A 26,504-nucleotide genomic window follows, 5' to 3' on the forward strand; every position below is an offset into this window, starting at 1 on the left:
GTGGTCCAGGCCGACTGCGTGGCTGGGAATTCCATGTTGACACTGTGTCAAGGACTGTGTTTTGAGTCGATGAAGGAGACTTGTATGCCGGGAGTGCCAAAGATGGCGGTCTTCGTGAAACCATAATGGCAGACATTTCACAGTTCATTCACAAATTAATAATAGCCAGAGGAATCATGATACCTTAAGAGGGAAACATGTATATTGCCATTATTTGCACGACGATTCTGATGGTGTAATCAGATTTTCAATATCTCTGTTACATATTAGTGTAAACAGAAATTGGTATAAATTATAGGCATGTAACTTGAATAGTACATGAGTTATTGGAGGTCAAATTAGCCAATTAGTATTGATCGCATCAGCCCATTACTCCACAGTTACACGAAAAAACGGTAGATCATGCTTATAAATATATTTATTCGTCTGTGTCTTTGTTTATATCCGATATATATTATTCATGAAGAAATTGGTCAAGTATTTACTGTGTTCTAGAAAGCACACAGACATTAGGCTACTGGCCTACTCTTGTTTCTACTTCTTTAGTATATCTTTATTTAATTTAATTATGTATTTACTAATATGTGTGAGAGGATGTTTATGGTCCAGCTGTAGGAATATTTATTTGATTTTAAGTTATTTAAGTGTATATCCAGTATTTGGTATGTATTTCAATATGTTTATGAGTGTGCGTTGGCTTGGAGAAATGACGGGAGCGCTTTAGCCAATCACAGCGCTCGTTACTACGGTAGGCGACTACCGAAGCCAATGGAGAGACTATATGGAAGTGGGGGAGGATATCGGGTGTCACAGGACATGGGGGAGTGCTGGGTGGGAAGGCACTACAAACGGGCGCAGGAGATACTTGGAGAGTGTTGGGCAGTTTGCGTATGGTCGCGGGAGATAGAAATATTTCGTAGTGCCGACTGGTGCACTTGTGAGATTTCCGTGGCTTCTGCAGTGAAGAAGTAATATGCGTTTAGAAGTGAACATCTCGCGAGCTATGTTGTTGTTCATAACTAACTACATTAAGTGGGAATCTATTGTTTCCCTGTCATTCAAGTTATATTTTATTTAATTGCTGAACCATCGACACCAGTAAGTGTTTTGCAGTAATAAACGGCATTCTTAAAGGTACTTCTGCTATCATACTCATCATTTAAAGTCGTTAAAATAGTACCTTCAGATTTTATTGAATTGCAATCTTTCATTTATAAATTTCAATGTTACATTCAAAATTCGCAATTGCCGAATGATAGGAACCTTGGACCATTTGATTCATGTGTGTATTCACATTGTATACTGCAGACTCAGCATTATTTGACATGCAATGCTGCAACTACGTATCCCAGCCCCTAGGCAACGAAACCAGCCAAAATTTTTAATATTTCAACTCCGAGTCTGAGTGTACGTAGTTAAGGGCCACATGTTTTATTTGAAAGCCCGCAATTGGGGGCTCGTTCAGGATTTGTGTCCTGCAAAGTGGTAATTCTTTTGCTCTCTGTTAATCAGCGTACTATGTGAAGTGTAAAAACCTTTTCAAAACCAAAACCAGTGGAGATTTCTGTAGAGTGAACCTCTCACAGAACACAGTGTCAGATCGGTTTATTCCGCAAGTAGATTTCTGGAAATTGTGAAATTACGCAGTAATTTCTGCAACTAACATATGCTATCGATAGAGGTCCTAATCAATCACATTTAAGGAAAGTTCCTACTCACAGAAACGGTAGAATTCCCTCCGTGAAAAGCTGAATCGGCTGCTGAGAGAGAGCAGGTAGTAAAGGCCGCTGAAAGGAAAAGGCGACACTATGGGCGACACAAACCGATGAAGTATAAAGTGGGGGACAAAGTGCTTGTACGCACCAAAAAGCGTTCCAGCGAAGTGGACGGGGAGATTAAGAAATTATTCGAGTTAAACTATGGACCATTTGTTATAGAAGAGTGCCTTCACCCAAATGCATACCGTTTAAAATATCCTGTCTCAGGAAAACCTTTGGGTCTAAGAAACGTCACCGAGTTGAGGCTGTATATAGAGAAAGGGGAGAAATGAAAAGCGGATCTAATTTGTAATTAGTGATATTAATTTTGGAGGGATAGTTTTATATGTTTTACTTGGGGATTCATTAGTAATTTGTTGGTTTATTGTTATACTCTACGCGTGTAAGAGGGGGACGTTTAGGCACTGAGGGTACGTGGAGGTCAGTGACCTCGTGAATTTAAGTAAAATATGTATTGATTTATACATTTTATAAGAGCGTGACGTGATAGAAACAGGAGTCGATTTAGAAGAGATAAGGGATCCAGTATTAGAATCGGAATTTAAATGAGCTTTGGATGACTTACGGTCAAATAAGGCAGAAGGGATAGATAACATTCCATCAGAATTTCTAAAATCATTGGGGGAAGTGGCAACAAAACGACTATTCACGTTGGTGTGTAGAATATATGAGTCTGGCGATATACCATCTGACTTTCGGAAATGCATCATCCACACAATTCCGAAGACGGCAAGAGCTGACAAGTGCGAGAATTATCGCACAATCAGCTTAACAGCTCATGCATCGAAGCTTCTTACAAGAATAATATACAGAAGAATGGAAAAGAAAATTGAGAATGCGCTAGGTGACGATCAGTTTGGCTTTAGGGAAAGTAAAGGGACGAGAGAGGCAATTCTGACGTTACGGCTAATAATGGAAGCAAGGCTAAAGAAAAATCAAGACATTTTCATAGGATTTGTCGACCTGGAAAAAGCGTTCGACAATATAAAATGGTGCAAGCTGTTCGAGATTCTGAAAAACGTAGGGGTAAGCTATAGGGAGAGACGGGTCATATACAATATGTACAACAACCAAGAGGGAATAATAAGAGTGGACGATCAAGAACGAAGTGCTCGTATTAAGAAGGGTGTAAGACAAGGCTGTAGCCTTTCGCCCCTACTCTTCAATCTGTACATCGAGGAAGCAATGATGGAAATAAAAGAAAGGTTCAGGAGTGGAATTAAAATACAAGGTGAAAGGACATCAATGATACGATTCGCTGATGACATTGCTATCCTGAGTGAAAGTGAAGAAGAATTAAATGATCTGCTGAACGGAATGAACAGTCTAATGAGTTCTCGCTTCCCACGCCCGGGTTCCCGGGTTCGATTCCCGGCGGGGTCAGGGATTTTCTCTGCCTCGTGATGGCTGGGTGTTGTGTGCTGTCCTTAGGTTAGTTAGGTTTAAGTAGTTCTAAGTTCTAGGGGACTTATGACCACAGCAGTTGAGTCCCATAGTGCTCAGAGCCAACAGTCTAATGAGTACACAGTATGGTTTGAGAGTAAATCGGAAAAAGACAAAGGTAATGAGAAGTAGTAGAAATGAGAACAGCGAGAAACTTAAACATCAGGATTGATGGTCACGAAGTCAATGAAGTTAAGGAATTCTGCTACCTAGGCAGTAAAATAACCAATGACGGACGGAGCAAGAAGGACATCAAAAGCAGACTCGCTATGGCATAAAAGGCATTTCTGGCCGAGAGAAGTCTACTAATATCAAATACCGGCCTTAATTTGAGGAAGAAATTTCTGAGGATGTACGTCTGAGGTACAGCATTGTATGGTAGTGAAACATGGACTGTGGGAAAACCGGAACAGAAGAGAATCGAAGCATTTGAGATGTGGTGCTATAGACGAATGTTGAAAATTAGGTGGACTGATAAGGTAAGGAATGAGGAGGTTCTACGCAGAATCGGAGAGGAAAGGAATATGTGGAAAACACTGATAAGGAGAAGGGACGGGATGATAGGACATCTGCTAAGACATGAGGGAATGACTTCCATGGTACTAGAGGGAGCTGTAGAGGGCAAAAACTGTAGAGGAAGACAGAGATTGGAATACGTCAAGCAAATAATTGAGGACGTAGGTTGCAAGTGCTACTCTGAGATGAAGAGGTTAGCACAGGAAAGGAATTCGTGGCAAGGAATTTAGTGGTCAATTTGAAGGATATTAAAATTGTAATTGTATGTGCACGCATTTTTTGGTGTGTGGAGGTAGAAAGAATTTATTAAAGTCAATTAACTAGAACTTCTGGGAATTTGAGCTTACTGTCAATCAGTCATTTGCCTTGTGACTTTGTTCCTAAAGAATCTTTTCCCACTGGAGGGAATCTTTGGCGAGGATCCTGGTTGGGTTCGGGAAATGGTTTGTTGATGGGTTTCTACTTTTGGTTAGACAGGTTTGTCACGTTAAACGGTGGAGCTCGGAATTCAGAGGCAGACACGATTTCTGCGACGCACGTGGTCAAATACTGATGTGAATTGATCAATACTTCGTGCTAAAATCCATGTGAGCGTGTTTAGTGCGATGGAAAAATTAGTGCAAGAAGGCACCTTAGCGTTGAGTGGGTTGCACAAGAAGTGCTTACAAAATCGCACATAAGTGAAAGTGTCCAGAATGAGATTTTCACTCTGCAGCGGAGTGTGCGCTGATATGAAACTTCCTGGCAGATTAAAACTGTGTGCCCGACCGAGACTCGAAATCGGGACCTTTGCCTTTCGCGAGCAAGTGCTCTACCAACTGAGCTACCGAAGCACGACTCACGCCCGGTACTCACAGCTGTACTTCTGCCAGTACCTCGTCTCCTACCTTCCAAACTTTACATGGCTAAGCCATGTCTCCGCAATATCCTTTCTTTCAGGAGTGCTAGTTCTGCAAGGTTCGCAGGAGAGCTTCTGTAAAGTTTGGAAGGTAGGAGACGAGGTACTGGCAGAAGTAAAGCAGTGAGTACCGGGCATGAGTCGTGCTTCGGTAGCTCAGTTGGTAGAGCACTTGCCCGCGAAAGGCAAAGGTCCGGAGTTCGAGTCTCGGTCGGGCACACAGTTTTAATCTGCCAGGAAGTTTCAAGTGAAAGTGTATTTAAAAATTTTATTTTTTGTCCAAAAAAGTCGTTTATGGGTAACTGAAACGCGGGCATTTATTAATATGCCCTTTCGTTCATAATTTGTGTTAGTATAAGTTTAATTCGAAATTCATGATGCTCCCACATCACTACAAAAATTTTGTAAACACTATTGGCTTGGCGTTTTAACCTCTTAATTCTGTTCTTTGTTTCCAAATGGTTCAGATGGCTCTGAGCAATATGGGACTCAACTGCTGTGGTCATCAGTCCCCTAGAGCTTAGAACTACTTAAACCTAACTAACCTAAGGACATCACACACACCCATGCCCGAGGCAGGATTCGAATCTGTGATCGTAGCGGTCGCGCGGTTCAGGACTGAAGCGCCTAGAACCGCTTGTCCACCGCGGCCGGCTAATTTGTTTAAATGTACTTGTATGAACGGGAGGGTGCTACTACTGCACATTGCCGGCCGGGTCCGGGATCTTCTCAGCCTGGATAGAAATCATTTTTTTTTTTTTTTTTTTTTGCCGCTGTATCCTCCAGTTCTGAACACATGCGACTCCTTTTTGCGAGGTTATATTAAAGACAAGGCCTAAGGCAATAACACCAAAACCATTGCTGAGATGAAAACAGGAGTTCAGGAGGTCATTGACAGCATCGATGTTCCGACACTTCAGTGGGTCATGTAGAATTTCGCTATTTGTCTGCGCCACATAATCACCAATGATGGCAGGCATGTAGAACATGTCATAACCTAAATCCGCATATCTGTAGTGACGTTTACATGTTGAATAAAGTGTAGCACGCCACAGTTTGTAACTAATTTACGTTTTTTTTTTCGTATAACTCAATAATTATCACCCTGTATATATGACACTATGGCACATTTACATCAGATACTGTTAATTAAGAAAACTTTTACGTTACTAAGTATACCTAAATGGCACCCTTCATGGACAGAGCAAGGAGGCCATAAAAAAGACTATCACTGGCAAAAAGGGCATTCCTGGCCAAGAGAAGTCTACCAGTGTGAAACAGAGATCTTAATTTGAGGAAGAAATTTCCGAGAATCTACGTCTGCAGCACAGCATTGTATGGTAGTGAGATATGGACTATGCGAAAAGCGGAACAGAAGAGAAGCAAAGCGTTTGGGATGTGATGCTACAGAAGAATTTTGAAAATCAGTTGGACTGATAAGGTAAGGAATGAGGATGTTCTGGGCAGAATCGGTGAGAAAAAGAAAAAAAATATATAGAAAACAACAACAAGAATAAGGAACAGGACGACAGGATATCTATAAAGAAATCAGGGAGTAACTTCCATGGTACTACAGGGAGATGTAAAGCGTAAACATGGTAGAGGAAGACAGAGATTGGGTTACATGCAGCAAATCATTGAGGTCGTAGGTTGCATGTGCTACTGTGAGATGAAAAGATTTGGACAGGAGAGGAATTCCTGGCGGGCTCCATCAAATCAGTCAGAAAATTGATAGAGGCCACTTTCTGTGTTTTGTTTGCACCAGACGTAGTCAACATCTAAATGAGAATTATTAAAACTTAAGTGATGTTTCCATGAACGTTTGATGAATTTGTTACTTTGTGTGACATGAAAAATCTGGATCTGCGTGGACCAAAGAATGTGAGGAGCGTAACATCTAGTGGGCTCTGCGGCAGCTAATAATAATTTACTTTCTAATGAAGAAACAACGTAACCGTCCCATTAAATGTGAACGCCATTTGCATATGCAACAATGTGCATTTTCAAAGTAGGGTCGCATTTTACCAGTCATTCAAAAAGGGCGCACGTTTAGAGAGATGGATATTTCAGTATTATAGAGAACAACAGCGGTTTTCATTGCCCAAGTTGAATGGATAATAAAGTAGCCACTTCGTGTCTGAAGCTAATCGGATTTTCTTTGGTAGGAAGGAAGTGACGCCTTCGGTTAGAAAGTATTGTTTAATCTTCCTTTGTAGAGATTCGTCGAGGCAGAGGTTGTAGGAAAAGTGACAAATGGCTTTTTTGTCAGTTGGGAAATCAGGATATTATGGCATTGGTGCTGTTAATATTTTGTTTTAAAACAGAATTGGGAGATGCAATTGTAGTTTGACCCACTGACAACATGAATTGTGTGGCTATTTAAATAATTTGCACGCTCTGCCAAAACTTTAACAAGCAGAGAAAACACTAAAATCTTAATTTGGGAGCCTTAGGTATGGAGCAGTTGCTAAGGAAACCAGTAAATAAAGTGCAATTTAACGTTGGACACAAATAGTTCGGAGTGAAAGAAGAGAGAAAACGAAACATCAGTAGAAACTTTAATGTCCATTAAAATATAGTCATTAAATTTTCGGTTGGTAATTTTATTTAAGGCAGTTTGAAAAAAGTTCTCAATTAGACTAATTAATAGCTAAGAAATCTCTTCAGTTAAAATATTATAACAGCAAAAGGAATTTCTACATTAAAACCAGATTTTTTCCTTCTTCATACAATCGAATGCATTTTTTTGCAGGCTCTTGATGGTTTATGTAAATAACTTTAAGAGGCAGAGAAAGTGAATTTTAGGACAGTTAGTTTAACTGTCTAAAATGAAGAAGTAACAGACTGGTTGGCGTCCAGGCAGCGAGTACACTTAACAGCAAAACTCGCAGCACCTGAAGTAGGCGGCTGTGTCGGTCGTCCAAATGTTGTGCACAAAATGGAAACAACTCGGCTGAACACCGGGAAGTTCACTATTAATCAGTCACGCCGAGAAAACCTCAGAGCCTGCGAGATCACAAGTAATATTGTGGACAACAAGGTCATTGCGCTCACACAGTAAATATTTGATTTGCAGTTAGATGTGTATCTATGTATGTTCCAGGATACTTTGACCTTCAAACGTCGTCTGAAGGTCATGAAGATGATCCTGTGCACAACACGTGCACCCTCCCCCACCCATGACGCCACAAGCCTCTCATCAGTTACGTCATCCTTATCAATGAAATCATCATCAAGTGAAAGCCAGACACCTGTCCCTCTTCTCCTTTTCTCCTCCACCTCCCTCCTCCCTCTCTCCTACTGATTTGAGTGAAGTGTTAAAATTAGCCAGCCAATCAGAAACTAGCTGTGAAAATACACAAGCTTCATTTTAAGTGACGCAGAGTTCAAAGGTATGCAGTTTTGCAAAAAAAATTGCGTTAACGTTCACTTGAATAGGCGTTTGCATAAATTAGGGTTATGTACGAACATAGAGTATTTACCTCTAAATCGTGTACACATCTTTGTTTGATCACCATAGTATTAAAGAGACGCAGACCGCCTATCTGTATAATAATACATCATTTGTCTCTTAAATACGCACACACACACACACACACACACACACACACACACACACACACACACACATACATACATACATACATGTTATGGACGTCAATTCAGCAACTTGATGTGACAGAGTGAGATCCTGAGGAGGCCAGAGCTGGAGACAGAAATGTCTCTTCATGCATCGGGTGTCTGAGAAGATACAGGCCAATAAGGTCCGCTAAGAGACACAATGAATGGCAACTCGCTAATGTTATGCTGAATGAAACACAACCAGTATGTTACACAGGAAATGGAAGGAATAACAAACAAAAAATACACTACATATAATACTTTTATAAAAAAAATTTACAACGTTTTTACATTGAGTGTCTTTTGTGGTTTCATGTTATCTTTCTACATTTTCATGCAATGTTTTTATATCCAACGTTTTTACATTTCAGCAATTAGTTTTCTTTCACACTTTTTTTTTACATACCAGCCTATCCTATAGGGGAACTCGGGGCAGAACGGGATAGCGGGGCACAAAGGGAAATTGCTCTTTTCTAGGCTGGACAGTGTTGCAACCTGTTGTATGGGCATGTAACTATTTCTCCGAATTCAAGGGAAGTGAGGGCAGCCATTCTGATTTAGTTTGAAGTGCGAGATCTAAGTGAATTGTTGTCCGTCACGTTACCGCTTGCGTTGTTCTAACCTTTGGTGAATTTCAACGCCACGTAAGCTGTTAATTGTTAATTGTATACCCTAAAATGACACATTCTCTTAAAGTGCATGGCATTTGTTTTACTTTAATTATTTAATGCGTTTAAATACGTCAGTTATTACACTCCATAAAAGTTGTTAACCACAAAACTGATCTTGGGGCTGAACGGGACAGGGCAGAATGGTACAGTGTCCTGTTCTGCCCCGTCATATTTTGATGCAAGTAGAAAGCAAACCCAGCCTGGATGTTCATGGATGCCAGACTCTCCCAACCAGCCATGTTCGCCGAACAACTCAGCTTTCCAGATATCGCCCGAGGCTCTCATCCCAATCCCACTAATCTGTCAAAATACTCGGCGGACTACAAGACGAAAAGGAAAAACCGTCGTATTAACAGATTCTCTTTATAAGAAGGAACTGCAGAATTCTGTCGCACGTAAAGTAGGCCTACAGAAAAGAGGAGGGTGCACAAATGTAAACAGTGTCAGGACAGAGACGTCAGGTGCAATGCAACTTAAGGCAAAAATATCAAACTGTTCACCCAAAAAACCAAAACAGAGGACATCAAAGACCTTAAGAAAAATAAAAGGAAGAAGGTGATGGAGAAATATTCAGAGGGAGAGGATGCTGAGTGTCTCTACTGTGGGGACTTCTACTCCGTTTCTAATGAGGGCTAGGTCGCATGCCAGAGTGGGCACACAATTCATGTGCTGGCACAGACAGTGAAGATGAAGAGGAAATACTGATTTGTGAGTATTGTCGAAAGGGCTAGTAGTTAGTGGTTTGGTGGCTATTAAGCATTGTACATTTTTCAGAATGATATTAAAATATTTTCTTATTTTGAAGAATGACTCTTTAATTGTTTAATATACGCATTCCTTAATCTGAATTGCCTGTTATACAACGTTTTGTCATAGTTTAATATGATATTCGTAATTCAAACTCAACGTTTATGCAATAATTTTACAAAAAATACCCTTATCCCATTCTGCCCCGTGGGTGGGGCGGAACGGGAAATATGCAAGACTTTCTTCGAAAAATTGTAAAAAATGCAAAATGTATTGTTTTAAGTGATTTTAAAATATGGTACATTAGGTTACACTACAAGGTGTTTTTTTATCACTTTAAGAAGTGTTTCCTTGTGTTGCCTTATTTTATAGAAATTGTTAAACATTAAGCATCCAGTTCCCCTAACATTTACACTAGCTACAATACGGTCTATTGAGTTTAAATTGTACAGTGTTTGAATATTTTTTACTATCTCAGTAATTATGATGGATCACGAACAAACTAAGTTTCCGTAAAGAAGAATACATGTATTGAACTCAGGCTACTGAAAACATGAGTTTAAGCAGAATGGACTACGTGAATTAATATCAGTTACAAAACCGCTAGTGATATCAAGATATTTACATTTTCTTAGGTATGTGCAATAAAATCAGTCATCATCATTTTTCGTGTAGTAATGGCCCCAAGCCACTGTTTTTATCTTATCCCGAAGTATTAAACTTTTATCGTCCTGTGTAGATGAAGACAGTTTGTGTTACAGTACTAACAACGTGGTGCTTAGACTCCATTAGGTATAGGAGGTATTTGTATGAGTATTTCCGAATCCAACACTCATTGCCTGTAACCATCAATGGTTAACCTATCAACAGAACGTTATGTTACACCCTTTGATCTGCACATTGTGCATCCCGACTCAGTCTCGAGAGCATATATTTTTGCTCACATACCAAAAAATTCTGTAATAAGTTTAACATTAATTTCGTCCTTAATTAGGGCGAACTCTTTTATTCACCAGTGGTATATTGTATCTGTTACGTCCAGGGAAACCTGAAGTATTAACCCTTGTGTGGACATGATTCCTGCTATTCTCGGAGACTTTTAGATTTGTAATGTGATAGATGAAGCTATCGGTGTCGGTGTAGCAGAGCTTTACATGGATTGATGGAAACTTTTTTAATGTGTATCTGCAGTGGAAGTCGATAAGGAGAGTTTTTGAAATATCGAAAATGGCCATTCCTACTGAAGTAGGTTTGTCGAAGACTGCACCAAGCTCGTTCAGTTCAACGGTGGTTAAATTTTCGTTGAACATCAGACTCCTTTGAAAATTAATGCAGCTGCTCCATATCTGTCTTCCCAGAATGTAAATAGTCTTATTTCGCTTATCTTTACCATATTTTGCCTGGTTTTTCCTAATGCACTATTACACATCAGTTTAAAATAGTTTTCCTAGAAACAATTTCCTGTACTCTTGCATATTTTACGTCAATCTCAACGTTTGGCCTCATCCAGGGAGCGTCCCTAAATGAGAAAACTCGCTGGATCATTGTAAAGCCAATTTATGTTGCAAATGTTGTTTCAGATTTCTGTACTGAATAAGATAGTTTTTCTTGTCGTACAAGGTCGAAAATTATTGATTTCTTACTGTCGGATGCTTCCGACAGTTTTTTCAAGGCATAAGGGAAAATCTGAATGAAAATCGGGAATACTCTTGGAGTATTCGATAGCAGCTTCTAAAATGCACTCTATGTTGGAATCGCCTGTTATGTTTTCCACCAGTTTCAAGACTGTCAGGAGAAAGGTATACAGAAGTAAACATTGGAAGTTACTGTAACATCGCACTTCTGTATAGGCTTTTCTCATCAAAATAAATGATGTACGATTCGTCAGTTTTGTTGTTATAACGGCCATGAATCTGCTGTTCACAGCAGTATGCCTGCAAGAAGAATGGACGATAGTATCTCTAATGCCGCTTTCAACAAACTGGGGTTGTTCGTTTCGTTATTAAGCTGCAATTCTTCAGTAATTTTCTGCAGAACATCTCACGCCAAGCTAGGCAAAATCATGTGCATAACTGAAGCGGATTAAAATCTTACGTCTTGAGGCAAAGGCCGCAAAGGTTTTCAAGCGTGTCAGCAAGGAGTTGTACATCAATTTTCAAACATAAATCGGAATAATCCGCAAGTGCTTTACACTTGTATACATTCCATACACTGCAAGCTCTTTACGTATTCGGTTGCTGTTATCATTCAGCTCGTTAATAAACTTTTAAACTTTTCACTTGAGAGTAGGCGAACTTTCAGTGGAATCGATTCTTAGAACACATACTCTAAAGAAAAAATTTCCTTCTGTTAACTATATTACACTCTCGATCATTGGGAAAATACGTCCTCATTACCGTGAGTTTATCTGATTTTAGATATGATGCACACTTTTTGAGACGGAATGTCACGAAATTCAGTGAATCGACGTACCGGAAATGTACACTACTGGCCATAACAAGAAGAAATGCAGATGATAAACGGGTATTCATTGGACAAATATATTATACTAGAACTGACATGTGATTACATTTTCACGCAATTTGGGTGTATAGATCCTGAGAAATCAGTACCCAGAACAACCACCTCTGGCCGTAATAACGGCCTTGTTGCGCCTGGGCATTGAGTCCAACAGAGCTCGGATGGCGTGTACAGGTACAGCTGCCCATGCAGCTTCAACACGATACCACAGTTCATCAGGACTAGTGACTGGCGTATTGTTACGAGCCAGTTGCTCGGCCACCATTGACCAGACGTTTTCAATTGCTGAGAGATCTGCAGAATGTGCTGGCCAGGGCAGCAGTCGAACATTTTATGTATCCAGAAAGGCCCGTACAGAACCTGCAACATGTGATCGTGCATTATCCTGCTGAAATGTAGGGTCTCACAGTGATCGAATGAAGAGTAGAGACACGGGTCGTAACACATCTGAAATGTAACGTCCACTGTTCAAAGTGTCGTCAATGCGAACAAGAGGTGACCGAGACGTGTAACCAATGGCACCCCATACCATCATGCCGCCAGTATGGCGATGACGAATACACGCTTCCAATGTGCGTTCACCACGATGTCGCCAAACACGGATGCGACCATCATGATGCTGTAAACATAATCTGGATTCATCCGAAAAAATGACGTTTTACCATTCGTGCATCCAGGTTCGTCGTTCAGTACACCATCGCAGGCGCTCCTGTCTGTGATGCAGCGTCAAGGGTAACCGCAGCCATGGTCTCCGAGCTGATAGTTCATGCTGCAGCAAACATCGTCGAACTGTTCGTGCATATGGTTGTTGTCTTGCAAACGTCCCTATCTGTTCACTCAGGGATCGACACGTGGCTGCAGGATCCGTTACAGCCATGCGGATAAGATGCCCGTCATGTCGACTGCTAGTGATACGAGGCCATTGGGATCCAGCACGGCGTTCCGTATTACCCTCCCGAACCCACCTATTCCATATTCTGCTAACAGTCATTGGATCTCGACCAACGCGAGCAGCAATGTCGCGATACGATAAACCGCAATCGCGATAGGCTACAATCCGACCTTTATCAAAGTCGGAAACGTGATGGCACGCATTTCTCCTCCTTACACGAGGTTCAAATTGTTCAGATGGCTCTGAATCGAATGAAGGGTAGAGCCAGGGGTCGTAACATATCTGAAATGTAACTTCCACTGTTCAAAGTGCCGTCGATGCGAACAAGAGGTGACCGAGACGTGTAAGCAATGGCACCCCATACCATCACGCTGGGTGATATGCCAGTATGGCGATGGCGAATACACGCTTCCAAAGTGCGTTCACCGCAATGTCACCAAACATGGATGCGACCATCATGATGCTGTAAACAGAACCTGAATTTATCCGAAAAAATGACATTTTGCCATTCGTACACCCAGGTTCGTCGTTGAGTATACCATCGCAGGCGTCAAGGGTAACCACAGCCTTGGTCTCCGAGCTGATAGTCCATGCTGCTGCAAACGTTGTCGAACTGTTCGTGCAGATGGTTGTTGTCTTGCAAACGTCCCCATTTGTTGACTCAGGGATCGAGACGTGGCTGCACGATCCGTTACAGCCATGCGGATAAGGTGCCTGTCATCTCGACTGCTAGTGATACGAGGCCGTTGGGATCCAGCACGGCGTTCCGTGTTACCCTCCTGGACCCACCGCTTCCATATTCTACTAACTGTTATTGGATCTCGATCAACGTGAGCAGCAATGTCGCGATACGATAAACCGCAATCGCGATAGGCTACAATCCGACCTTTATCAAAGTCGGAAACGCGATGGTACGCATTTCTCCTCCTTACACGAGGCATCACAACAACGTTTCACCAGGCAACGCCGGTCAATTGCTTTTTGTGTATGAGAAATCGGTTGGAAACTTTCCTTATGTCAGCACGTTGTAGGTGTCGCCACCGGCGCCAACCTTGTGTGAATGCTTTGAAAAGCTAATCACTTGCACATCACAGCATCTTTTTCCTGTCTGTTAAATTTCGCGTCTGTAGCACGTCATCTTCACGGTATAGCAATTTCAATGGCCAGTAATGTATAAGGCTGGGTTTTGTGCAATACTGCAAAATTTTCGTAAAATATTTATTTTTCTCCATGTTCGATGGCAGAAGAGAACATGGCCTGGATTTCATTTAACTTCTCTCTCACCATTTGATGACTTTTGTTCATAAATGTTCGTGATCAAGAAATATCTATCGTATCTTATAGGTTGTAGAATACAATGGGGGACTATAGTTCATATGCAACTGGGATGTGCTGCATCTCGGTACGGCAGTAGCCTCTGTGTTTAAAATTGCCTTTCTGAAATTGTTCCTGCAAATAAGGCAGATCTCTGCCAAGCGAAACTCTAAATTTTCATCAGGGCTTACTTATATCTCTTAATTTTGCAATAAAATGTCATTCAGACTCTCAGCGATTGCATTCAGCTGTTCAGTGCTACCATTTTATGCAGTCGCTGCCTTTGTACAATTTAAACCCGGAATACCCTTCATCATAATCGCAGTGTATGTAATAGGCAATGTCAAATGGTATATGCACATGTGCCTGATAGGAATACGAACCTGAGTCAATGCTACAGCTGCAACTGGCAATTGATTTTAATACGCATTCCGTATCAGCATAAATTACACAACTCAGCTTAGTTTGGTTGCTGAACTTACTAAAGTTAATAAACTCGTTCTTGCCGCTAAACGATATACTGTTCACTGTTCTAAACTGTGCACAGTTAAGTAAATATGTGTGTAACTTTTCCTTGGAATGGATATAGCACAGGCGGCATTCACATACTTTAATGGATCAACTATGAGCAGTAATACTGTTTCGTGTTAGCCTCGACTGGAATTTTTAATGCACTAGAAATGGTATGTATCTCTAATAATAACCTACAGCGTTAATACACTCCTGGAAATGGAAAAAAGAACACATTGACACCGGTGTGTCAGACCCACCGTACTTGCTCCGGACACTGCGAGAGGGCTGTACAAGCAATGATCACACGCACGGCACAGCGGACACACCAGGAACCGCGGTGTTGGCCGTCGAATGGCGCTAGCTGCGCAGCATTTGTGCACCGCCGCCGTCAGTGTCAGCCAGTTTGCCGTGGCATACGGAGCTCCATCGCAGTCTTTAACACTGGTAGCATGCCGCGACAGCGTGGACGTGAACCGTATGTGCAGTTGACGGACTTTGAGCGAGGGCGTATAGTGGGCATGCGGGTGGCCGGGTGGACGTACCGCCGAATTGCTCAATACGTGGGGCGTGAGGTCTCCACAGTACATCGATGTTGTCGCCAGTGGTCGGCGGAAGGTGCACGTACCCGTCGACCTGGGACCGGACCGCAGCGACGCACGGATGCACGCCAAGACCGTAGGATCCTACGCAGTGCCGTAGGGGACCGCACCGCCACTTCCCAGCAAATTAGGGACGCTGTTGCTCCTGGGGTATCGGCGAGGACCATTCGCAACCGTCTCCATGAAGCTGGGCTACGGTCCCGCACACCGTTAGGCCGTCTTCCGCTCACGCCCCAATATCGTGCAGCCCGCCTCCAGTGGTGTCGCGACAGGCGTGAATGGAGGGACGAATGGAGACGTGTCGTCTTCAGCGATGAGAGTCGCTTCTGCCTTGGTGCCAATGATGGTCGTATGCGTGTTTGGCGCCGTGCAGGTGAGCGCCACAATCAGGACTGCATACGACCGAGGCACACAGGGCCAACACCCGGCATCATGGTGTGGGGAGCGATCTCCTACACTGGCCGTACACCACTGGTGATCGTCGAGGGGACACTGAATAGTGCACGGTACATCCAAACCGTCATCGAACCCATCGTTCTACCATTCCTAGACCGGCAAGGGAACTTGCTGTTCCAACAGGACAATGCACGTCCGCATGTATCCCGTGCCACCCAACGTGCTCTAGAAGGTGTAAGTCAACTACCCTGGCCAGCAAGATCTCCGGATCTGTCCCCCATTGAGCATGTTTGGGACTGGATGAAGCGTCGTCTCACGCGGTCTGCACGTCCAGCACGAACGCTGGTCCAACTGAGGCGCCAGGTGGAAATGGCATGGCAAGCCGTTCCACAGGACTACATCCAGCATCTCTACGATCGTCTCCATGGGAGAATAGCAGCCTGCATTGCTGCGAAAGGTGGATATACACTGTACTAGTGCCGACATTGTGCATGCTCTGTTGCCTGTGTCTATGTGCCTGTGGTTCTGTCAGTGTGATCATGTGATGTATCTGACCCCAGGAATGTGTCAATAAAGTTTCCCCTTCCTGGGACAATGAATTCACGGTGTTCTTATTTCAATTTCCAGGAGTGTAGATTTACATGTTTCGCACAATAATGTTCGGTAATATGCAGATGTACAACTCGGAATTCGTTCTCGTCTCTAGTGTCTTCTGCGCTCATTCGTTCGAAATTTGAATATTGGAAGCCATATAAGTTCATAAAGATGTTTTCATTTTCTCTTTTCTAGCTGTAAACATATGTCAGCTCTACATGGAATAGTATGTTCGCAAAGGTTAGTTTCTTTTTTCGTGTTTCCAATATTTAGACTCGTGTTCTGCATGCTGATTTATGATACACAACCCTGCTAAAATTGACCATTCAAAACATTAATTGTTCTTTGACTTGATGTTTATCACTGTGGTTTTATCTGTCATCAATCTGGGCAGATTGGTATATATTCCCGCATAAAACTCATTATTTTCATTGTCATTAAAATGTAGTTAACTAATCTCTTCAAAGTCCAACCGGAAACTCATCTTGGAATGTCTCAAGTTTTTTTAACAGCGTGTCTGTGACATTAGTCCAGTACCAAAAATCACTTATTTTGGACGGAATTTATTCATGTTCCCGGAATTGAGGTAAGTTTGTTTTCCTTCACCTGACTTGGGAAAGAGGAACTTGAAAATTAGTAAAATATTTATTTTAAGACATTGGTTAATTACACCAGCCCTGTTCTTGAAACCATGTGAATAGGCATCCGCAAAATGTCAAGGCTCCTCAAAACCAAACATCTTATTTATCACACCTTGATCTACAGAATTTCTAAACGCAGACACGACAGCAGCACCTGTGAATCATTCTAGATCATCTAATGTAATTTATTTTGCTGCCGATCCTCGCTTTACTGATAAATTAATTATATTACTACCTTAATTTGAAAGTCGGTGAAGTTAAGTCTACTGAAAGAATTAGATCTTCTTCTTCTTCTTCACCCACTGTAAATGCTCCAATGCTGCTTGCAGATCCTCCAGTGCTTGATCAGGGGTAGGTACTAGAGTACAGATCCTTGTAAATTCTTCCTGCATGACCGAGTAATGCTTGCGAATTCCGTTAATATTGAATGAAAAACATAACTAAGTTGCATTCATAGATGTCAGAACAAATGAAACATACCTGAATGATGGACAGTACAGAGGGAAGAAAACTCACAATTCTTGTTCCAGAGAGTAGCCACACATGTCGAATTTCGCTGTATTTTTACGGCAGACAGTTTACAATAATCACTATTCTTTCTCTGCTGCTTACAGGTACCGCAACATTCAATGAGAAAAATCTTACATGAGTCACAGAAAATAATCAACAGGTTAATATTAATAAGAATTTGTTAGACATACACTTTTTGGTTACGCAGGTATCCTTGATGAAAAAAAACCTGTATTGATGGCTATAATGTGAGACTTCAGTGTCTTCCTCGAGTGGAAGCCTCAATTTCAATAACCCAATCTCCCAACTAAATAGTTCTGAATACTTCTGAGTAGTTCTGTTCCTCCCTTCTGAGTCAGAATTTCCTACCTTGTGTGCCATTTCCTGCTGCATCTGCACACAAAGCATCTGCATTTGCGCTTTCCTGAAATTTCTTATTTAGTGTGAAACGCCAAATTCCCACTACCAGTTTCCAGGCGTGTTCTGACAGGCAAATCGTCCTCTTGTAAACATCTATCTCTTCCTCATTTCCAAGAAAGATGGTGTCGCTTCCACATCTTAATGCTGCGTGCATTTCAGTGGTTTGCAATGGTTACACATTGAAGAACTAAAGAAACTGGTACACCTGCCTAATATGGTGTAGAGCTCCAGCGAGCACGCAGAAGTGCCGCAACACGACGTGGCATGAAGTCGACTAATGTCTGAAGTAGTGGTGGAGGGAAATGACACTATGTAACCTGCAGGGTTGTCCATAAATCCGTAAGAGTACGAGGGGGTAGAGATCTCTTGTGAACAGCACGTTGCAAGGCATCCCAGATATGCTCAATTATGTTGATGTCTGGGGAGTTTGGTGGCCAGCGGAGGCGTTTAAACTCAGAAGAGTGTCCCTGGAGCCACTCTGTAGCAATTCTGGACGTGTGGGATATCGCATTGTCCTGCTAGAATGGCGCAAGTCCGTCGGAATCTATAATGGACATGAATTGATGCAAGTAATCGGACAGGATGCTTACGTACGTGTCACCTGTCACAGTCGTATCTAGACATTTTAGGGGTCCCATATCACTCCAACTGCACAATCCCCAAATCATTACAAAGCCTCCACCAACTTGAACAGTCCCCTGGTGACATGCAGGGTCCATGGAGTTATGAGGTTGACTCCATACTCGTACACGTCCATCCGCTCGATACAATTTGAAACGAGACTCGTTCGACTAGGCGACATGTTTCCAGTCATCAAGAGTCCAATGTTGGTGTTGACGGGCCCAGGCAAGACATAAAGCTTTGTGTCGTGCAGTCATCAAGGGGACATGAGTTCGCCCCACATCGATGATGTTTCGTTGAATGGTTCGCACACTGACAATTGTTGATGGCCCGACATAGAAATCTGCAGCAATTTGCGAAAGAGTTACACTTCTGTCACGTTGAACGACTCTCTTCGTCGTCGTTGGTCCCGTTCTTGCAGAATATTTTTCCAGCCGCAGAGATGTCGGAGATTTGATGTTTTATCGGTTTCCTGATATTCACGGAACACTCCTGAAATGGTCGTACGGGAAAATCCCCACTTCATCGGTGCCTCGGAGATGCTGTGCCCCATCGGTCCCATAGCTCGCGCGCCGATTATTACACCACGTTAAACTCACTGAAATCTTGATAACCTACCATTGCAGCAGCAGTAACCGATCTAACAACTGAGGTGGACACTTGTTGTCTTACATAGGCGTTGCCGTCAGCAGCGCCGTATTCTGCCTGTTTACATATCTCTGTATTTGAATACGGATGCCTGTAACAGTTTCTTTGGCGCTTCAATGTATGTTAGCCATAACGAATATCATCAAAACCAGAAGATAAAAATTATGCCATCCAGAAATGAGATGCCTAGAGATTTTTCCTGGTAATATTGGTGCAGTAGTGTCGTTTTACATGAATCTTACAGCCGTTTATAGCACCATCCCTCAGAGCTTAGCTGCCACTACATACTCGGTTGTCGACGAGAATGGTACGTATCAGGTAATATGAGCCGTTCTGGCTCGAGAGCGACTAGTGTGTTCCTAATGTGACAAATATTTTCTCACGTCTTCATAAACAGAGATAAAAAATGAACACTAAAAAAGACTTACCGCCAAGATGTGCGAACGGTTGGAAGACTACAGCGACATATGACGATGTTAACTGCAGGCCATCGACATTACGAGCAGCATAATATGTACACTGTTCATAGTAGAGATGCTTCAGCTGTTGTGAAATGTACGAGTGGCGTTCGATGAGTAGGCCAGTTTCGGTTTAAAAAGTGGGGAGTTTGTTCTGGGAAAGTGGAATATTCCCGCTTCATCCTGTACTGTTTCATGAAGTTCCGACAGGTGGTGGAGCTACTACACGTAGCCTTAAAATTGGTGACTGTAAGGGATACGCGTTCCAAGCAAAGAGCTGTCATTGAGTTTCTTTTGGCGGAAAATCAGAGTATCGGAAGTATTCTTAGGCGTTTGGAGAGCGTCTCCAGAGACATGGTAGAGGAAAAAAAGCACGGTGAGTTGTTGGGCGTGGTGTCTGTCATCACAGCAAAAGAAAATCGCGCAGACCTGTCCGATCTCACGCGTGCGGCACCTTCCGACTTCCATCTGCTTGGCCCAATGAAGGATGCACTTCGCGGGAAACAGCACGTGGGTGATAGGGATGTTACTGATGCAGTGTGACGTTGGCTCCGTCGTCGACCACTAAGGTGGCTTCAGGCCGTCACATTGAACGGGGATTTTGATGAAAAATAAGGTTTTGTAGGCAAAAGGGTGAGGAATAATATGGTGTATTGGAATCCCGAATAAAAGCAACGTGATTTCAGAAAAAAATGTGTTGCATTACTTATGGAACGCCCTCGTATACTGTACAGTGTCCATAATTATCTTTACACTTGTGGAGTTTAATAACTCTAAAACTATGCTGATTTTGAACATAAGACTAAATGATTTATGAAGTTTTGATTCCTCACTCGTACACGTCAGTGTGTACAACGCTAGTGCTAGGGACAACATCCTCTTCATTTAGCGTCCAGGAATGTCTCTGTGACATGTTCAGATACATTGTGAATGTGTGTCTTCAATTCTGAAACCAAGCTACAGTACACCTGATCCTTTAAAAAAAACCCGTGGGAAGATGTCTAGTGGTGTGATGTCAGGTGATCGTTGAAACCAACGAACCTCAGCATCTCGTCCTATCTTCTTGTCCTAAAATTTTCATCCAGAAAATGATGGACTTAGGTAGTAGGTTTTGCCTACTGTGGTAGGTAAACCTTGATGTTGACGGCAGACTCGCTGAGAAATAAAGAACCAATGAAGTAGTTGTCGACATGTCCGCACCATATACTGAGACTATCCATTTCCATTTCACGTTAGACATGAGGATACTGATCTCCATTTATGAACGTTATGACAGTTAAGTTTCCCAGATGTAGGGAAAGTTCATTCATCGGAGAGAAAAAAAAAAGCTTTTCCAAAAAGTCATCTTCTGTTAATCAAAACTTCCGGGCTGAATTGCCGTGGTCCATATGTAAAATTTCTTCTCCTTACTGACGTTTCGTTGCCTACTGCGGGCAACATCTTCTGAGGTGAGCCGGCGGCTGGCTGCTAGGTATATTAAGTAAGAGGTGGAGCCCATCCACGCCCACACCGGCATGATGGCCAACACAAAAGGTCTACTGCCATCTCTGCATAAGGGTTAGTATTGACTAAGGTGAGGTGTCGCAGGATGTGGGTACTGCGATGTTTGCGTACGTCTGGTTACGATTAACCATTAATACGCGCTCATCTGGAGATAGATTGGTCGAAATATGACGAAGGATAGCGGTTTGAAGGGCAGAGGAAAAAAAGTGCCAAAGCAAGAGCCAAGGGAAAAAAACCTCTGCGAAAGTTAGGTCGGGCGGCTAGAGCAGTGGCTGCTAGGTGCTGGAGGTCCCGCTTATATAGAGCGCTTAGATGGCGCCACCACTCATCACGTGCTTTCGACTTTAATAAAAAAGAAGAAGGATTAAAACTAGACAAGATATGGAGGTCGACTTTATACAACCGAAGTGACAAGCGATTACCTGTAATCGAGAGAGATGGCACTAGCCAGAGATAGTTTTAAAGTCGGAAGCACATGAGGAGTAGTGGCGCCATCTAAGCGCTCTATATAAGCGGGACCTCCAGCGCCTAGCAGCCAGTCGCCGACTCACCTCAGAAGATGTTGCCCGCAGTAGCCAACGAAACGTCAGGAAGGAGAAGAAGTTTTACATATGGACCACGGCAATTCAGACCGGAAGTTTTAATTAATGAAGACGCCGGTCGTGAAAGCATACATGTTATGATTAGTCATCTTTTGTGTCAATGTTGGAAAGCATATCGCCTGCAAACTATTTGTTGTGTCTAGACAAGACAGCCTAGACACAATGAGAGGAAGCCGAAAGGCACGCGCTAAGCTAAAGCAGGATGGCGTGAGGTCTGAAACAGGATACGTAATGAATGCTATAAAGAAAAGTACGTAGCTGCTGGAATATTTAACTTTAATCCATCATTTGTAGACATCGTTCTTGATGCGACATGCTTCATACGATAACTATCAATTTCTATGGCGCCTTGCTAGGTCGTACCCATTGACTTAGCTGAAGGCTATTCTAACTATCTTCTCTGCAAATAAACGAGGCGTCGTCAGTGTTGCATCGCTAGCTAAGTCGTCCGTACAACTGGGGCGAGTGCCAGTACGTCTCTCGAGACCTGCCGTGTGGTGGCGCTCGGTCTGCGATCACTGACAGTCGCGACACGCGGGTCCGACATGTACTAATGGGCCGCGGCCGATTTAAAGCTACCACCTAGCAAGTGTGGTGTCTGGCGGTGACACCACACTATTGACGTTTGAGTATTATCCGTCAGCTTTTGTGCCTGAACTATCTGCATTATATAGGCATAAAAACGTAACCCAGTACGTAAGACTTTGTGCAAGGTTGACCTGGCACATCCAATTCTCTGGCCGCTGTACCCACTGATTTTGTTGGACTCCTTGTAAACGGCTGCCGTACCTTGTGCACGTTGGCGTCTCGAATAGGAAGGAGACACTGCCTTGTTTATGAAGGGCAATACCTGTTTCTTCTAACGGCTTACACCAGGTCGGGATAGTTGGCCGGGTCGGTTGTTCTCTTTCATACTGTGTCCGAAAGTTTCGTTGCACTTCGGACTTCGAATCTGTGACACAAGTTACACGCAGTGCTCTCTCCTCTCGTGTCCACATTTTTCGTCAAATCTGCGGCATCTGGAAATTTTTAAAAAATGCAGTGTTTCACAATAAAACGCCTTTTTTCATGTTGCGCATGATTTTTTTTTAAATTTTATTTATACATCCAGACACCTGCTAAAAACAAGCCGTCTTCAATGGCTGTCCTGGAATATTACATGATTTTTCGTTTCACGAATTGGTTTTAAGATTTAAAGTGGTTAATGGAAATCATGTATTATAAAAGGAAAAGGTGTGGCACAGACGATTTTGCAAATACTTTCAGAGAATATGATAGACGTAGTTATTCAAATAAATCTTCTGTAAAGAATAGCAAATAGAAGAGGTCTAAAAATTTCAGCTGAAAAAAAGAAAAAAATCATGACAAATATAAAAATTCACGAAAATTCATAGAAACACAAATAAGTAAAATAGAGCACATAAGTTATTTAAATATACTGGAGAAACTGTACTGCAGGATGGGCTACAAAAATTTGCAGTAGCTAACAGAGTTAACAAAATGGAGAGAGCATATTCTTTGAGAGAGAATACTTACAACAAGAAATACATATCTAGAAAAACAAAACTCAAACAGTATATCACAGTGGTAGGATCAGAAAGTTTATATGGATGTGAATGTCCAGCAATAAAGTATAAGCTGTACAGAATACAGGTACCTGAAACATGGGTTGTTAGAAAAACAACGGATGCAATACAAACTACAAATGGCGGGAAAATAATAAATGATGACAAAGATCTACAAAAATATAGAGAATATATCCGAATAATGACTAAAAGAAGATTAATCTTTTTTGAACACCTCTATCGAATGAATGAGAACAGGTTCACTAACAAATGTTCTTGTATTTCTGGAAGAAGAAATCGAAAATAGTATGGATTACAGAAATAAGGAAAGAACTAGAAAGAAACAGCATCTACGAGTCCGAAATAATAGACAGAAATTCTTTAAAGAAGAAAATGCTAAATTTAGAAGGCTTCCAGTGCAGAAGAAATAATAAATTGGGAACACGGAGGACAGAAGAAAGTATAGAAACAATACTCAAAGAATACGAAGGAGCACTGCAAAAGTGGAAAACAATAAAGAAAGATTAGGAATTGAAGTTATTACGTGATCCTAATGTGATACCAAATTTCACGACTTTTTTTGTTTACGCTTGTGTGTGTGTGTGTGTGTGTGTGTGTGTGTGTGTGTGTGAGAGAGAGAGAGAGAGAGAGAGAGAGAGAGAGAGAGAGAGAGAGAGAGAGAGGGAGAGACAGAAAGAGAGAGAGCAAGTGAGTGAATCAACATATAAGAGAATCTTTAGTTTTTTTAACTGGGAAAGATATGGTATTTGTGATTACATATAAAGGTGTATGTCTATTATGCAATAAATTAACTTAAACAGTGACTTGTTCATCATACTCATTTGGTTATCAAGCAGCAGTTTCTTCTCTGCAGTTGCGTTGTGTATGTGACATTTTTGTTGGAATTTAGCTGGTGTATTTCTTTATTTGTTCTTATTATTTTTATGCATCTCTCTCTTGTGGTTGGCCTGTGATTCATTACTCTTCAATATTCTACAAAAGTCGAGTGGATCGTTCATACTCCCAGGCTCTGATGTTCTCTATGTATTGAACGTTAAAGGTTCTGCGAGTTTATCCTACGTATCTACCATAATATTTTTTGCATTGTAATTGATTGGTACATTCCTGTCGGCAGAACACAGACCAATTGGAATTTATACGAGGTGGTCAGAAACAGTCTCAAAATATTGTAAGGATGCTGCAGGTTAGCGTGAGACGACAAATAATAGTTAAGAAAAAATTTGATACGTTGCGCCGTTCTTGATTTAATTAACATTGAGGATAGCCTATCAGCTCGTTCGCGAGAAAATTCTAGCTGCCTGGATGATGAAATTGTTATTGTCAGTTGTTTCTCATAAAGTAGATGATAGCGCACGAGACTGCTCAACCATTGGATCGGGTTTGACCTTTGCTACCAGCCTATGTCCAGATTCTCTATCGCTGTCGTGTTTGGTTCTAGGAAAGCAAACGAAGAACACGTCTGGCAACACCGCCGCTGGCAGGCTACATGAATTTTGGCGCGCAACGACCTGAAACGGCGCAACGTATCAAATTATTTTATTAACAATTATTTCTCAGCATAACCTACCCTGTAACACCCTTAAAAGCGTTTCAGATGTTTCTGCCACCCTATGTATAGGTTGTCTATGGGGAATGGTCAGTATTCAGGAATATGACGGGAACTACCATTCAAAGCAAAGAAGTCTAGCAGACATGGGCTCCAAAATGTATAACTTAAAACAGTGAGCGCTTATTCATCTTCGTTACTGTGAAACATATATCTTCTACCGAATAAGTGCACATAGCTCTTACAGTATTCAACTTAGGGCCCATGTTTACTTGATATTCTTTTTTTTTATGGTTTTGGTTCATCCTACCACTTTCCAAAATATGGAAGTGAAAGAGTTTGCAGTAGATGAAATTTGTTTCAAATTATCGAAGATGAAGATGTGCTCCTACCTCTTAAGACATACGTTTTAGAGCTCATGTTTACTCGACTGTTTTTGCTTCGAACGATTGTTCTTACCACATACATGAATACTGATCGTTCCTGCTGGGGCATCTATGTAGCAGCTGCAGAAAACTGACACCACAAGAAACTTTGCAGAAAACTTGTTGTTACTATTTACCATACTTTTAACGTTATTAAAGTGTAAAGTTTTGAAAGTAATTTATGGTTATGCATGGTCAGAAAGTAAGTGTAACGCAACAATATAGGGGAACGTTTTTTTATGTCTGGCAACAATGACCAGAGTGAGCATCGCAGGAACTCGATATTATCTAAACTCACGTTATAGTCTCTAGCTGCGCGAAAGATGTTGATAGCAAATCACGCCAAGTGCGAGACATTCCTACTCTCTGTAAGACATCTATTGAATTTTTTTCATGAATCAAAAAGGCTTACAGCGAAGATGTTAAGAACAGAACGAGTGTGTGTAAGGGGTGTAGGGAGTTTAGTGGAGCCAGAACAAATGCTCATGCTGAACAGAGGAGTAGAAGACCTTCAATTCTGATTGATGACTCAGCGCAAAAAATGGAGGAAACTTTTCATGAAGACCGGCGATTGGCAGTGGATTAAATTTCTTCGATATTTATGCAACTCTCCAGAGTCTCTTATGAGAGACACTCACAGAAACACGTGGGTACCGGAAACTGTGCGCAAGATGGGTCCCAAAATAGCTGACAGTTCAGCATAAGGAAATTCGAGTCAATGGCGCCTGCTCTCTCTTGAGCTTCTTCAGTTAGAAGGTGAGGATTTCCTGACTTCTGTTGTGACTAGAGGCGAAACTTGGGCGGATCATTATACGCCTGAGACAAAAAGTCAAACGTCACAATGACACCACACCTATTCCCCATCTGTCAACAAGTTCAAAACTAGAATTTCCGGCAAAGAAACCGTGGCGTCAGCGTTTTGGGACATAAAAGGCATATTGTTTGTCGAATTTCTGCCTCAGAGGGGAGACCCCCCCATGAACCGCGGAACTTGCCGTTGGTGGGGAGGCTTGCGTGCCTCAGCGATACAGATAGCCGTACC

Source organism: Schistocerca serialis, chromosome 8 (genome assembly GCF_023864345.2).
Source record: "Schistocerca serialis cubense isolate TAMUIC-IGC-003099 chromosome 8, iqSchSeri2.2, whole genome shotgun sequence".
Taxonomy (NCBI): Eukaryota; Metazoa; Arthropoda; class Insecta; order Orthoptera; family Acrididae; genus Schistocerca; species Schistocerca serialis.